We start from the raw sequence: 13,775 nt of genomic DNA, 5'->3' as shown, positions 1-13,775 counted from the left end.
TTGGTTTACTTCCAATTTTCTGTTTTATTTTTAAATAGTATACATCATTGTCTAGAGATAATTTTGTGTCTTGTCTTTGTCTTTTAGCAGTATGGGTTAAGATGTAATATATATAAAAAAAGATAATTTCAGACCAATATCCCTGATGAACATCGATGCAAAAATACTCAATAAAATACTGGCAAACTGAATCCAGCAGCACATCAAAAACTTACCCACCATGATCAAGTGGGCTTCATCCCTGGGATGCAAGGCTGGTTCAACATTGACAAATCAATAAATGTAATCCAGCATATGAACAGAACCAAAGACAAAAACCACATGATTATCTTGATAGATGAAGAAAAGGCCTTTGACAAAATTCAACAGCCCTTCATGCTAAAAACTCTCAATAAATTCAGTATTGATGGAACGTATCTCAAAATAATGAGAGCTATTTATGACAAACCCACAGCCAATCTTCATACTGAATGGGCCAAAACTGGAAGCATTCCCTTTGAAAACTGGTTCAAGACAGGGATGCCCTCTCTCACCACTCCTATTCAACATAGTGTTGGAAGTTCTGGCCACGGCAATCAGGCAGGAGAAAGAAATAAAGGGTATTCAATTAGGAAAAAAGGAAGTCAAATTGTCCCTGTTTGCAGATGACTTGATTGTATATTTAGAAAACCCCGTAGTCTCAGCCCAAAATCTCCTTAAGCTGATAAGCAACTTCAGCAATGACTTTCTTCACAGAATTGGAAAAAACTACTTTATAGTTCATATTGAACCAAAAAAGAGCCCGCATTGCCAAGACAATCCTAAATCAAAAGAACAAAGCTGGAGACATCATGCTACCTGACTTCAAACTATACTACAAGTTTACAGTAATCAAAACAGCACAGTAATGGTACCAAAACAGAGATATAGACCAATGGAACAGAACAGAGCCCTCAGAAATAATACCACACATCTACAGCCATCTGATCTTTGACAAACCTGACAAAAACAAGAAATGGGGAAAGGATTCCCTATTTAATAAATGGTGCTGGGAAAATTGGCTAGCCATAAGTAGAAAGCTGAAACTGGATCCTTTCCTTACTCCTTATAAAAAAATTAATTCAAGATGGATTAGAGACTTAAATGTTAGACCTAATACCATAAAAACCCTAGAAGAAAACTTAGGTAATACCATTAAAGACATTATAGCTCTGGAAGGTCCACAGCTCTGTGAGTGTTCCCGCAGAGCAGGGATACCCCACAGGCAGTGTGCTGAGAGTAGCAGCTCAGGGCAGTTTTGTAGTCATATTTATAGCTATTTTTTTATTTTTTTTGAGATGGAGTCTCACTCTGTCACCCAGGTTGGAGTTCAGTGGTGTGATCTCAGCTCACTGCAAACTCCACCTCCTGGGTTAAAGCGATTCCCCTGCCTCAGCCTCCCTGAGTAGCTGGGACTACAGGCACATGCCACCATACCTGGCTAATTTTTGAATTTTTAGTAGAGACAGGGTTTTGCCATGTTGGTCAGACTGGTCTTGAACTCTTGACCTCAGGTGATCTGCCTGCCTTGGCCTTCCAAAGTGCTGGGATTACAGACGTGAGCCACCACACCCGTCCTATATCTACTTTTAATTACATGTAGATTAAGGAGCAGCGTATGCAGAAATTTTTAGGGAAAGTGTAGTAACTTCTGAGTCATTGGGTCATTGCCATGGTAAGGGGCAGTAACTCCAAGGTGTCCTGGCAATGGTAAACCGACATGGCAAACTAGCGGACATGTCTTATGGAAAGCAGCTTCTGCCCCATCCCTGTTTTAGCTACTCCTTGACTTAGTCTGGTGTCTGAGCTCAGCCTCTGGAGTTGAATCCTGCCTCCTACCTCACCATTCCCCATGACAGGAAGCCTTTCCTTCCGCCTCACTGCAGGGCCTTGGCAAGGCACCCCAGAGTATGCCGTTCAAAATATTCCCTGCTGGGGCTATTCCCTGGGGAATAGCCCAGGGAGAGATCTTTTTAGAACTTTGTTTGAAGAGGAGGCAAAAGTACTAATTGGTGTGTAGGTGGTGGGAACTTTACCTTGGATCCCTACAGACAATGCTTGAAAAAATGTCCATTAAATACCCTGTTCTTCACATTTGACTAGTAGCTTAACTTCTCATCACCCTGTAAGTCAGTCAATGCAGCTCTTTGGCAAGTAATGGCTAAGGGAAGGCCCAAGGAAGAGAAATAAATACAGGTGACAACCACATATTAACTTATCCCTAGCCTCCCCATATCTGGACAATTTGATAGGCGGTCTGGGGTGTAATTACATGCTCTTGATATCACTAGGGGAAATGAGAAATACAGGGAATGCTGTGTACATTGTCAGGAGCTTATCTGGACCTTTGGTATTGTGTGAAACAGGCAAAGATGGGATTGGGTATGTGGGAATTTTTCACATCAAAGCAGGCAAACCTCCTTCTAGTCCTGGGCGGTCAGTAAGTTATTTGGAGGGCTGCTCCTCTTTGAAGCCTATGAGGTGAATCACAGGGAAACATTTATGAAAGCACCTAGGTCCTGAGCTCCTGATTCCTGGGCCCATTGCCTCCCTTTACCTACTTCTCTGATGGAGGGAGAGGAGCTGAGCTTACTAGGTCAAACTTTTCTTGAGGTAGAAGGATATAATGAGGGACATTTTCTGGGTCACGAGGGGATAGTTGGGACATCAGGTGTAATGATCTATTAGTTTTCTGAAGACAGAGGCTTAAGGATGGGCTTCTTTGAGGATGATTTGAAGCAGATGCTCAAGTGATGAGAGTTGCATTTCTTGACACTCCCCCTCCTCCTCCCAACACCACACCCTGGGGTTGCTGAGATAAAGAATGTGTTATTTGGAAGAATGAAGGGAGAAACATGAGAGAGGATATAGTGTTTTTGACTGGGTTGCTCCTGTTAACTACTACACGTTATCCACTCATGGGATGCATCTATTTGGTCACCTTTGCCAAATCAAATCCATTGTCTCTGAATTTCAAAAATTTCTCTGGTTCTTAACTAAACTGCTCCCTGTGTGCCATTTATTGCTTACAATACAGTGAAGATAACAATAATAATATTTTCAGCATTTGACAAAGCATTTTCACGTATTGTATATCTCCTTCAGTTCTCACAATGATCCTGTGAGGCAGATTTTAGTTTACTCCTTTCACATGTGAGGAAACCATGGCTTGAAAATGGTCACATGCAGACATATGGCAGAAATAGTACCTCAAACCAGGATCTTGACGTCTATCGTGGAGTTTATTCCATGACACAAGAACTATAGGTCTATGTAGATAGATTTCCCATCTTCCCAGCCCTCTCACCGTCTGTTGTCATTGCAGTCTTCTCAGCAGCTGTGATTGAAGGTATGGGCAATAACTATATGTTCTCTTGGAGAGAAAAGCAAAATTTCCTTGGCTGTTTTAGATCTGTAGTGTTTCTTCTTTCTTAGACTATGTTCCAGGCTGACTTCTGCTCCTTTCCCTCACACTTAGAGACCTCTTCTTGCTGTTATTAAGGCTGCACATTTTTTTTAAAATTTTTATTTATTATTATTATTATTATACTTTAAGTTCTAGGGTACATGTACATAACGTGCAGGTTTGTTACATATGTATACTTGTGCCATGTTAGTGTGCTGCACCCATCAGCTTCGTCAGCACCCATCAGCTCGTCATTTTACATCCAGATATCACTCCCAATGCAAACCCTCCCCTCCCCTCCCCATGATAGGCCCCGGTTGATGTGATGCTCCCCTTCCAGATCAGGTGATCTCATTGTTCAGTTCCACCTATGAGTGAGAACATGCGATTGTTTACTGGTTTTTTCTGTTCTTCTTTGATAGTTTGCTTTGGGAATGATGGTTTCCAGCTGCATCCATGTCCCTACAAGGACACAAACTCATCCTTTTTATGGCTGCATGGTATTCCATGGTGTATATGTGCCATTTTCTTCATCAGTCTGTCACTTTGATGGACATTTGGGTTGATTGATGCTGCTATTGTGAATAGTGCCACAATAAACGCTGTGCATGTGTCTTTATAGCAGCATGATTTATAATCCTTTGGGTATATACCCAGTAATGGGATGGCTGGGTCATATGGTACTTCTAGTTCTAGATCCTTGAGGAATCGCCATACTGTTTTTCCATAATGGTTGAACTAGTTTACAATCCACCAACAATGTAAAAGTGTTCCCTATTTCTCCACATCCTCTCCAGCACCTGAAATTTGTTTCCTGACTTTGGGGCCAATTAGCCATTCTAGCTGGTGTGAGATGGTATCTCATTAATGGTTTTGATTGCATTTCTCTGATGGCCAGTGATGATGAGCATTTTTTCATGTGTCTGTTGGCTGTATGAATGTCTTCTTTTGAAATGTCTGTTCATATCCTTTGCTCCTTTTTGATGGGGTTGTTTGTTTTTTGGTAAGAGATTTGTTTTGGAGTTCTTTGTAGGTTCTGGATATTAGCCCTTTGTCAGCTGAGGTAGATGGCAAAATTTTTCTCCATTCTGTAGGTTGCCTGTTCACGCTGATGGTAGTTTTCTTTTGCTGTGCAGAAGCTTTTTTAGTTTAATTAGATCCATTTGTCAATTTTGGCTTTTGTTGCCATTGCTTTTGGTGTTTTAGACATGAAGCCCTTGCCCATGCCTATGTCCTAAATGGTATTACCTAGGTTTTCTTCTAGGGTTTTATGGTATTAGGTCTAACATTTAAGTCTCTAATCCATCTTGGATTAATTTTCATTATAAGGGTAAGGAAAGGATCCAGTTTCAGCTTTCTACTTATGGCTAGCCAATTTCCAGCATCATTTGATTAAATAGGAATCCTTTCCCATTTCTTGTTTCTCTCAGGTTTGTCAAAGATCAGATGAAAACAGCCAGATGTGTGGTATTATTTCTGAGGACTCTGTTCTGTTCCATTGGTCTATATCTCTGTTTTGATACCAGTACCATGCTGTTTAGTTTACTGTGGCATGTAGCATAGTTTGAAGTCAGGTAGCGTGATGCCTCCAGCTTTGTTCTTTTGACTTAGGATTGTCTTGGAGATGCGGGCTCTTTTTGGTTCCATATGAACTGTAAAACACAATTTCCTTGAAGAAACTCATTGGTAGCTTGATGGGGATGGCATTGAATCTATAAATTACCATTTATATGGCCATTTTCACGATATTGATTCTTCCTATCATGAGCGGTATGTTCTTCCATTTGTTTGTGTCCTCTTTACGTTTCACTGAGCAGTGGTTTGTAGTTCTCCTTGAAGAGGCCCTTTGCCATCCTTGGCAAGTTTAGTTCTGGTATTTTTATTCTCTTTGAAGCAATTGTGAATGGAAGTTCATTCATGATTTGGCTCTCTGTTTGTCTGTTACTGGTGTATAAGAATGCTTGTGATTTTTGCACATTAATTTTGTATCCTGGAGACTTTGCGGTGCTTATCAGCTTGGAGTGCAGTAACAGAGACTACAGGGTTTCTAAATAGACAATCATGTCTTCTGCAAAGAGGGACAATTTGACTTCTTCTTTTCTAACTGAATATCCTTGATTTCTTTCTCTTGCCTAATTGCCCTAGCCAGAACTTCCAATGCTATGTTGAATAGAATTGGTGAGAGAGGGCATCCTATCTTGTGCCAGTTTTCAAAGGGAATTTTTTCAGTTTTGCCATTCAGTATGGTATTGGCTGTGGGTTTGTCATAAATAGCTCTTATTATTTTGAGATACATTCCCATCATGCTGAATTTATTGAAGGCGTTTTTTAGCATGAGGGCTGTTGAATTTTGTCAAAGGCCCTTTTCTTCATCTATGGGAATAATCATGTGGTTTTGTCTTTGAGTACTGTTTATATGCTGAGTTACATTTGTTGATTTGAATGAACCAGCCTTGCATCAGGGATGAAGCCCACTTGATCATGGTGGATAAACGTGTGCTGGATTTGGGCAGTGTTGCAGGAGTTTTTGCATCGATGACAACAGGATATTGGTCTAAAATTCTCTTTTTGTTGTGTCTCTGCCAGGCTTTGGTATCAGGATGATGTTGGCCTCATAAAATGAGTTAGGGAGGATTCCCTCTTTTTCCTGTGATTTGGAATAGTTTCAGAAGGAATGGTATCGAAGCTCTCATGACCTCTGGTAGGAATTCAGCTGTGAATCCATCTGGTCCTGGACTTTTTGGTTGGTAGACTATTAATTATTGCCTCAATTTCAGAGCTACTATTGGTCTATTCAGGGGTTCAGCTTTACTGGTTTTAGTGCTTGGGAGAGTGTAAGGGTGTCCAGGAAATTATCCATTTTCTAAGATTTTTCTAGTTTATTTGCATAGAGGTGTTTATAGCATTCTCTGCTGGTAGTTTGTATTTCTGTAGGGTCGGTGGTGATATCCCTTTATCATTTTTTTATTGTGTCTATTTTAGTTTCTTTCTCTCTTTTCTTCTTTATTATTAGTCTTGCTAGCGGTCTATCAATTTTGTTGATCTTTTTCAAAACGACTCCTGTGGATTCATTGACTTTTGGAGGTTTTGTGTCTCTATCTCTTCAGTTCTGCTCTGATCTTAGTTATTTCTAGCCTTCTGTTAGCTTTTGAATGTGTTTGCTCTTGCTTCTCTAGTTCTTTTAATTGTGATGTTAGAGTGTCAGATTTTAGATCTTTCCAGCTTTCTCTTGTGGGCATTTGAATTGCCTATAAATTTCCCTCTACACACTGCTTTAAATGTGTCCCAGAGATTCTGGTATGTTGTATCTTCGTCTCATTGGTTCAAAGAACATCTTTATTTCTGCTTTGTTTTGTTTATGTACTACATTCATTCAGGAGCTGGTTATTCAGTTTCCATGTAGTTGAGCAGTTTTGATTGAGTTTCTTAGTCCTGAGTTCCTAGTTTGATTGCACTGTGGTCTGAGAGACAGTTTATTTATAATTTCTGTTCTTGTACATTTGCTGGGGAGTGCTTTACTTCAATTATGTGGTCAATTTTTGGAATGGAGTGTGATGTGGTGCGGTGAATGCTTATATTCTGATGATTTGGGGTGGAGAGTTCTGTAGATGTCTATTAGGTCTGCTTGCTGCAGAGATGAGTTCAATTGCTGGGTCTCTTGTTAACTTTCTGTCTCATTGATCTGTCTAATGTTGACGGTGGGGTGTTAATTCTCATTTATAATTGTATGGGAGTCTAAGTCTCTTTAGTAAGTCTCTAAGGACTTGCTTTATGAATCTAGATTGTATATGTAATTGGGTACATATATATTTAGGATAGTTAGCTCTTCTTGTTGAATTGACCCCTTTACCATTATGTAATGGCCTTCTTTGTCTCTTTTGATCTTTTGATGGTTTAAAGTCTGTTTTAGCAGAGACTAGGATTGCAACCACAGCTTTTTTTTGTTCTCCATTTTGCTTGGTAGATCTTCCCTCCATCCCTTTGTTTTGAAGACTATGTATGTCTCTGCATGTGAGATGGGTCTCCTGAATACAGCAAACTGATGGGTCTTGACTTTTCATCTAGTTTTCCAGTCTGTGTCTTTTAATTGGAGCATTTAGTCCATTTGCATTTAGGTTAAGATTGTTATGTGTGAACTTGATCCTGCCATTATGATGATATTAACTGGTTATTTTGCTTGTTAGTTGATGCAGTTTCTTCCTAGCCTCAGCGGTCTTTACATTTGGCATGTTTTGCAATGGCTGGTACGGTTGTTCCTTTCCATGTTGAGTGCTTCCTTCAGGGTCTCTTGTAAGGCAGGTCTGGTGGTGGCGGAAATCTCTAAGCATTTGCTTATCACCGAGATTTTATTTCTCTTCACTTATATGGAAACTTAGAACTTTGGCTGGATGAAATTCTAGGTTTAAATTCTTTTCTTTAGAATGTTGAATGTGGCCCCCACTCTCTTCTGGCTTGTAGTGTTTCTGCCAAGAGATCTGCTGTTAGTCTGATGGACTTCCCTTTGTGGAGTAACCCAGCCTTTCCCTCTGGCTGCCCTTAAGATTTTTCCTTCATTTCAACTTTGGTGAATCTGGCAATTATGTGTCTTAGAGTTGCTCTTCTTGAAAGTATCTTTGTGGCATTCTCTGTATTTCCTGAATTTGAATGTTGGCCTGCCCTACTAGTTTGGGGAAGTTCTCACCGGATGATATCCTGAAGAGTGTTTTCCAACTTGGTTCCATTTCCCCTCCTTTCCAGGCACCCCAATCAGACGGAGATTTGGTCTTTTACATAATCCACATACTTCTTGCAGGCTTTGTTCATTTCTTTTTCTTCTTTTTTCTTCAGATTTCTCTTCTCACTTCATTTCATTCATTTGATTCTCAATTGTTGATACTCTTTCTTCCAGTTGATTGAGTTTGTTACTGGAGCTTGTGCATTTGTTACTTCTTTCTTCTGTCATGGTTTTCATCTCTGTCCCGTTCATTTGTGGCTTTTCTCTGCATTAATTATTCTGGTTATCAATTCTTCCTCTTTTCCCAAGATTTGTAGTTTCTTTCACGGCTGGAGTGCGTAATTCCTCCTTTAGGTCTGAGAAGTTTGATAGACTGGAGACTTCTTCTCTCATCTCGTCAAAGTCATTCTCTGTCCGGGTTTTATCCATTGCTGGCGATGAGCTGCGTTCCTTTGCAGGGGGAGATGTGCTCTTATTTTTTGAGTTTCCAGCTTTTCTGCCCTACTTTCTCCCCATCTTTATGGTTTTATCTGCCTCTGGTCTTTGCTGATGGTGACGTACTGATGGGGTTTTGGTGTGGGTGTCCTTCCTGTTTGTTAGTTTTCCTTCTAACAGTCAGGACCCTCAGTTAACCAGAGTCTGTTGAGATTGCTTGAGGTCCTCCAGACCCTGTTTGCCTGGGTATCAGCAGCAGAGGCTGCAGAAGATAGAATATTGTTGAATAGCTAGTGTACCTGTCTGATTCTTGCTTTCAGAGCTCCCTCTCAAGGGGTATGCTCCACCATGTGAGGTGTGGTGTCGGTCTGCCCTAGTGGGATGTCTCCCAGTTAGGCTACTCGGGGTCAGGGACCCCTTGTCCATTCTCAGACCTCAACCTCCGTGTTGGGAGATCCAGTGCTCTCTTCAAAGCTATCCAGACAGAGTGGTTTCGCGTCTGCAGAGGTTTCAGCTGCTTTTTGTTGTTGTTGTTTAGCTGTGCCCTGTCCCCAGAGGTGGAGTCTACAGAGACAGGCAGGACTCCTTGAGCTGCTTTGAGCTCCACCCAGTTCGAGCTTTGTTTACCTACTTAAGCCTCAGCAATGGCAGGTGCCCCTCCCCCAGCCTCACGGCTGCCTTGCCGTTAGATTGCAGACTGCTGTTCTAACAATGAGGGAGGCTCCGTAGGCATGGGACTCTCCCAGCCAGGTGTGGGATATAATCTCCTGGTGTGCCTGTTTGCTAAGATCCTTGGTAAAGCGCAGTATTGGGGTGGGAGTTACCCGATTTTCCAGGTGTTGTGTGTCTCAGTTCCCCTGGCTAGGAGAAGGAATTCCCTTCCCCCTTGCACTTCCCAGGTGAGGTGAGCCCTGCTTCAGCTCTCGCTGGTGGGGCTGCAGCAGCTGACCAGCACCGATTGTCCCACACTCCCTAGTGAGATGAACCCGGCACCTCAGTTGAAAATGCAGAAATCACCTGTCTTCTGTGTCGCTCGCGCTGGGAGTTGGAGACTGGAGCTGCTCCTATTCGGCCATCTTGCTCCACCCTCCAAGGCTGCACCTTTTATGCCTAGAATGTGAATCACTTGTCTCACATTCCAAAGCCCTCCCTGGCCCTAGTCCCAGGTATATGTGAGTCCTGTGTTTGTCTCTCACCTGAGAGGATTGTGGTACTTGAGGTATTGGGGATATTGGGGGATTCACATGATCTCTAAATCATTCCTTGTCTGCCCTAGTATTTGATCACTCTGTACTTCCTACTTTTGGCCATGGGGCCCTGGAATTTCTTCCTTGGCTCTGCAGTAGCCACTGCTAACATGGAGATGGGAGGATGGCTTCCTAGCTTGGAAGTCAGTGGATGTGAGCTGTGGTCTGATTCTGTCACTGTAGAGAGCTATAGCCCTGGGAAATTTACTTTTTCCAGACATCAGTTTTCTAATAAATAAAATGAATATGTTGAATGTAATATATGTTAGGGACATGAATAATGATGAATAATGTTGTACACTCTTAATGTAATAACCTGAAAAGAAGAACTGGAGGGCACATCTGCCAAGGTTTCTCATGATCTGAGTAAGGTGACTGTGGTATAGAATATTTGGCTTTCACATTGTTGTTATTATCAGAGCTTTTGTTTATCCAGGTCACCACAACTCTGAGCTTTGTGTCTATCTCTGTACAACACCAACTTGAAGGAGCAGAAAATACAGGAGGTGGTAAAGCAGACAACCATTGAGATATCTGGTAGAGGACCAAGTGAAGTGGACAGGAATATGCAAGGAAGAGCCTCATCAGTGTTGAAATTATCAGGGACCATATGTTATTCTTGTAACATATGTTATATGTAAACTTGACAGTCAAATGAAGCTTTGAAGAGTAGAATATCTCTAAATTAAGGGATTTTTCAGATGTTAGAATTTTTGGCAATTTTAGATGAGGCTTAGTTGAATAAGACTGGAGAACTATTTGAGGTCAGCATTGATTGAATCAAGCAGCTGAATTCAAAACTTGGGGATATGAGCTTAATGGGATAATTGTTATTCAACAACAAGCCCTGGGCATCTACTTAAACCTGTTTATGTGAATTTCTCCAGGTCACACATATTATAGAATATCTAATACTAGAAACTGGTTTCTGAACTTCCTGTCTAATGCATTTGCCACTGGACAAATCTCACCCAATGCATTTCCCACTAACTTGCCTCTTCTGTGTTTGAAGACCTTGCAGAAATATTGACTAAACTGAAAATTAATTTTTACTCTTTTCTGAGAACTGTAGGGGAGAGTGATGTATTGGTGATGGTGTCAGTGAGAGCATATGTCCTGAGCTCCCAACTGCTACATCACTGAATTTTACCAGCCTGCCTTTCTCTGCAATGTCACTTTGTACTTCCATGTGAGATGATAACCACGGTTTTTCCCAATAATTCTGTTCTCTTCCCACACACTTTCTTCCTGGCTGGCATCCCAGGATTGACTGCCGCCCACATTTGAATCTCACTTCCCTTTTGCTTTATGTTTTTCCTGTCATTGCCTGGGAATGGTGTCCTGCTTTTTCTCATCTGGACAGAATGCAGGCCTTCACCAGCCCATGTTTCTTTTTCTTGCCATGCTCTCCTTTGTCGACTTGGTCCTCTCTCTCTCCACACTGCCTAAGATGCTGGCTATTTTCTGGTTTGATGCTACAGCCATAGCTCCTACTCCTGTCTTTCCCAGATGTTCTTCACCCATGCATTCTCTGCCATGGAGTCAGGGGTGCTAGTCGTCATGGCCCTGGACTGCTTTGTGGCCATGCATTATGCAACCATCCTTACACATGTTGTTGTTGCCAAGATTGGAGGCCTGGTGGTGTTGGGAGTGATGGGATTGACCATCTCCTTTCCAAGCTTGGCTCATAGGCTGCCCTACTGTGGCTCTCACACACAATTACCTATACCTACTGTGAGCATATGGCAGTGGTGAAACTGGCCTGTGGGGCCACCACTGTGGACTACCTCTATGCCTTTGCCATGGCAATCCTTCTTGGTGTGGGGGATGTGGCCTTTATTACCTATTCTTATGGGCAGATTGTGAGGACTGTAATGCATTTTCCTTCACCTAAGGCACGTGCTAAAGCAGGCAGCACATGTATAGCCCATGTCTGTGTCATCCTCTTCTTCTATGGACCTGGCTTTCTTTCTGTGGTCATGTAGAGCTTTGGACCATCTACAGCTTCTGCTGCAAAGGTCATTTTTGCCAATCTCCACTTGCTCTTTCCCCCGGCACTGGATCCCTTTGTCTATGGCATGAAGACCAAGCAGATCTGGGAGCGGCTGTTGATGATTCTGAGCTCCAAGTGGATTGAGCCTACCTCAGTGTAGTTATCATCAGCTGGACTTCAGGGGCCCAGGTGGCCCTCCCTCACTAGGTGAAAGCCCCATAGCCCAGGTCATGTGGAGAGAGTAAAAAGAAAGCAGGGAAAGTTTTCCTAGGTGTTTGGAAGTTAGGAAATCTCTTCTGAGGCCTATGGTATTTATATATTGGGATGGAAAACTATTAGAAGGGCTGAGGTATCTCAACTGATCAATAAGCAGGAAATCTTTCTGATACCTTTCTCTTCTGAAAGTTTATTATTTGTGTTGATAAGATAAATGCATCAGGTAATATGATGGATCTGAATTCAAGTGTTTTAGGAGATCAGAAAGAGATGAGCTGGACATAGGAAAAAATGGGGCACCTCCCACCACCACAGAGCTCACTCACAGCCAGTCCATGGGAAGAGACTGGCCTCTGTACCACCTACTTAGCTTCAGAGAAAGAAGGGTGACTAACTATGGAGATAATCTTGAGTTCAAATTTATGACAGAAATACTTTAAAATATTCATGTTCCATATGACTAGAATTGCAGATTAAGGTTGTTTTCTCTATTTCCAGTACTTTTTCATTCTATTTTTGAGATGAATGACCCTCTATGATATCTGTAGTTTTATTTCTTCATTTTTAGTCTCAGCTGCAAGACTTTGAGTTAATCATACTTGTAAGTTTATTGCATGCAACGATTGTTGTTCTGATTCTTGTTCTGTTTATTTATTTTCTGTCTTCATTTCTTACTCTCTTGTTCATTTCCTTCCCAGTTCCTACCATTAATGTGTTTGTGTTATGCTCTTATGTATTTGCATATCCTTGAAACATATTAGTATTGTTTGAGTGTTATATATTCCTAATATACATAAATGCTTTTCTTTATTTCCTCAAATGTTTATGCTCCCTCCAGGTGGGTTGTCCAGGCTCCTCCTAATAGAAATGCTTTTCCCTGCCCTTATTCTTGCTGTTTCTACTCATTTTGAACCTCATTTCAAACCTCATCTACTTAGAAAAGATTCTTTTAATTACATTAAGTCATTTGTTTTCTGATCTCAGGGTACTGTATGTTTCTTTTATTATTCATTATAATTTATAATTATAATGTTTTTTTGTTGAAAAAATAATCTCTGTTTACATTCTTACTAGATAGTGACTTCTACCATATTCTTAAAATAGTTCTTGGCATATAATATGCTGCCAGTAAACATGTGTTAATAAATAAGTTTCATTATTTTAATGGACTGTGTTACTAGCGTATTTCTTCTTTAGTCATATTAACATAGTATGTGCTTTTGAATAAATGGCTATGTATACTTTTATGACAGTGGACATTCAACATATTTTTGTTAAAGAAATGAAAAAACATTGCTGCAACAATCACTATTAACACTATTTTCTTTACTACCATCATCACCGCAAACATCACCTTAACTTAGTCTTTGCAAAAGTTGTAATTTCAAATGGCGGTATTTTGGATGTTGTGCAGGGGCATTGGAGGGCATAGTTACTATTATAAGACAGAATCACTGCTATAAGGGCTCAGAGGTCTCTAAGTGCTCTGGGCAAACTAGCTCTGAAGAATTCTATCCTGAACATATTGTATTAGTGAGAAATCTTGATAACAAAGGTAGCTCCTGTGTGTTCAGCTCTTACTACATGGTACCTTGAATCCTTGAAGTAAAAACTTTGCAGATACACTCTTTCATTTAATGCTCACAAAATGCAAATGAAGCTGGTGCTATAATTAATCCTATTTTATGTCTGATGCAATGTTATGCTTCTTAATAAGTGGTGATCATTTATTTTTTCAGATCTCTT

General features: G+C 41.0%; 1 pseudogene; it reads left to right on the top strand.

Moving 5' to 3' along the window:
* The first annotated feature begins 9,595 nt into the window (after positions 1-9,595).
* LOC110741330 lies at positions 9,596-12,922 on the top strand (annotated as a pseudogene).
* The last annotated feature ends 853 nt before the right edge of the window (positions 12,923-13,775 follow it).

This window comes from Papio anubis, chromosome 12, assembly GCF_008728515.1.
Source record: "Papio anubis isolate 15944 chromosome 12, Panubis1.0, whole genome shotgun sequence".
Lineage (NCBI taxonomy): Eukaryota > Metazoa > Chordata > Mammalia > Primates > Cercopithecidae > Papio > Papio anubis.
Note: the sequence above shows the minus strand (reverse complement) of the source record. Positions and strands in the feature narration are given on the sequence as shown.